General features: G+C 29.8%; 1 pseudogene; it reads right to left on the bottom strand.

Moving 5' to 3' along the window:
• Positions 1-824: 824 nt before the first annotated feature.
• LOC138811585 (U6 spliceosomal RNA) lies at positions 825-924 on the bottom strand (annotated as a pseudogene).
• Positions 925-1,505: the final 581 nt, after the last annotated feature.

Here is a 1,505-nt window from a genome sequence, read left to right as displayed (position 1 = left end):
AGAAATAGCAAAGATACGCTGTATCTCCTTCTGTTTAAACATGATTTCAAAACGGACTGAAGAACAACTTGGAAGAAACTGCATTTGATATTGCCAAAAGCATAAGTATGTATCACTAACTCTTTGAAGTTGTGGAAGGCTGTACAAATTGTTCTCCTATGTAGTAATGGTTTGGTTAAGTTTCTTAAATTTCAAAAGTGCCAGTCCATCCTTTCTGTCCCTACAAAATATTTTCAAAATACAAAATAACATTAAGATCTTAATTTAAAAATTAATGGATTCCATGTTATTCTTCCACGTGAATTGCCTGACTTTGATGACAAAATGTATTCAAGAGTTGTTTGTATGCATCTATAATGATTTCTGCAGAGTTTGTGATTTTTTTTAATTTTATCTTATTTGTTGAAAAGAATAGTACAGAAATTAAAGATATTCCTGGTGATTGTCTGAAAAAAGTATCTATGTTTGTATAAAGTCCATAATCTATTTCATTGTCTTCTAGATATAATACTTTGAAGTCTACATTGTTTTATAATATATAGATTCATTAATAAATGTGTCCTTTCAGATTACATTCCATATAGGAAAAGTTTAAGATTCCTTTTTCCTAAGTCTTTATATTATTTTATTTCTTTGGGATAAAAAGATAATGTTATCTAATTTCAAGTATTGTAAAGGTTATGCTATGTAAGGGCCTTTCGAAGGTGAAAGTTTAATACACTGATGTCAAACTAACCTTTAATTCTATGAATTTCAGGTTTTGTTACACTTGTATTTTTGTAATCAACTTTTTAATAACTGTTTTTCATTGCATTTGAAGAATGAAAAATATGGAATAATTCACAAATTTTCATGCCCTCCTTGTGCAAGTGCCATGTTAATATCTGTATTGTTGTAATTTGTGTAGACCTGCTGCTGAAGCATGGAGTATCCTCTAAATTTAAGTAGTTAACGATGTAATCTTTATACAGGCATATATCCTTGGTTGCCTATTTGTAACAAGGAACCTTTATTGTTACTAAAAATGCTATTGATCTTATTTCTCTAAATTTCTATGTATAGTGGAAAAAACTTATATTGTTTGGTCGATTGCTCATATTTGCAATTTTTTGTCAATGACTATTTTGTCGTTTTCATTTTAAATTTGATCATATTTTGAAGCCTTTATAGCTAAGTTCAAAGGTAATGGCTTTTCAAGCACTTATTTATCAACTGAGTTAGCTTTGTGGAGCTAATGGATTCAAAGTAAGCCTTGCTTAAGAGCTACTTCTAAACTTCTGCAGCTTAAAATTTTCTAAATGAGGTCTCAGTGGTACAAATGTCTTTCTGTCCCTTCACCCTTCTTCTATGTAGGAACAGACCAACCAGAATATCTTACCTGACAGCATAGATTGTCTTACTGGAACAAAACTAATCTTAGTTACAAGGGTTCATAGAGATAGGAACACTTCAGACTTAATTCTTCAGAATAGAAGGTATTTTATCAAAATATAATTGTTTATTAT

This window comes from Dipodomys merriami, unplaced genomic scaffold (assembly GCF_024711535.1).
Source record: "Dipodomys merriami isolate MVZ:Mamm:240054 unplaced genomic scaffold, mDipMer1.0.p SCAF_537, whole genome shotgun sequence".
In the NCBI taxonomy this organism is placed as follows: domain Eukaryota; kingdom Metazoa; phylum Chordata; class Mammalia; order Rodentia; family Heteromyidae; genus Dipodomys; species Dipodomys merriami.
The sequence above is the reverse complement of the archived record's forward strand: the minus strand, read 5'-3'. Positions and strand labels throughout refer to the sequence as shown.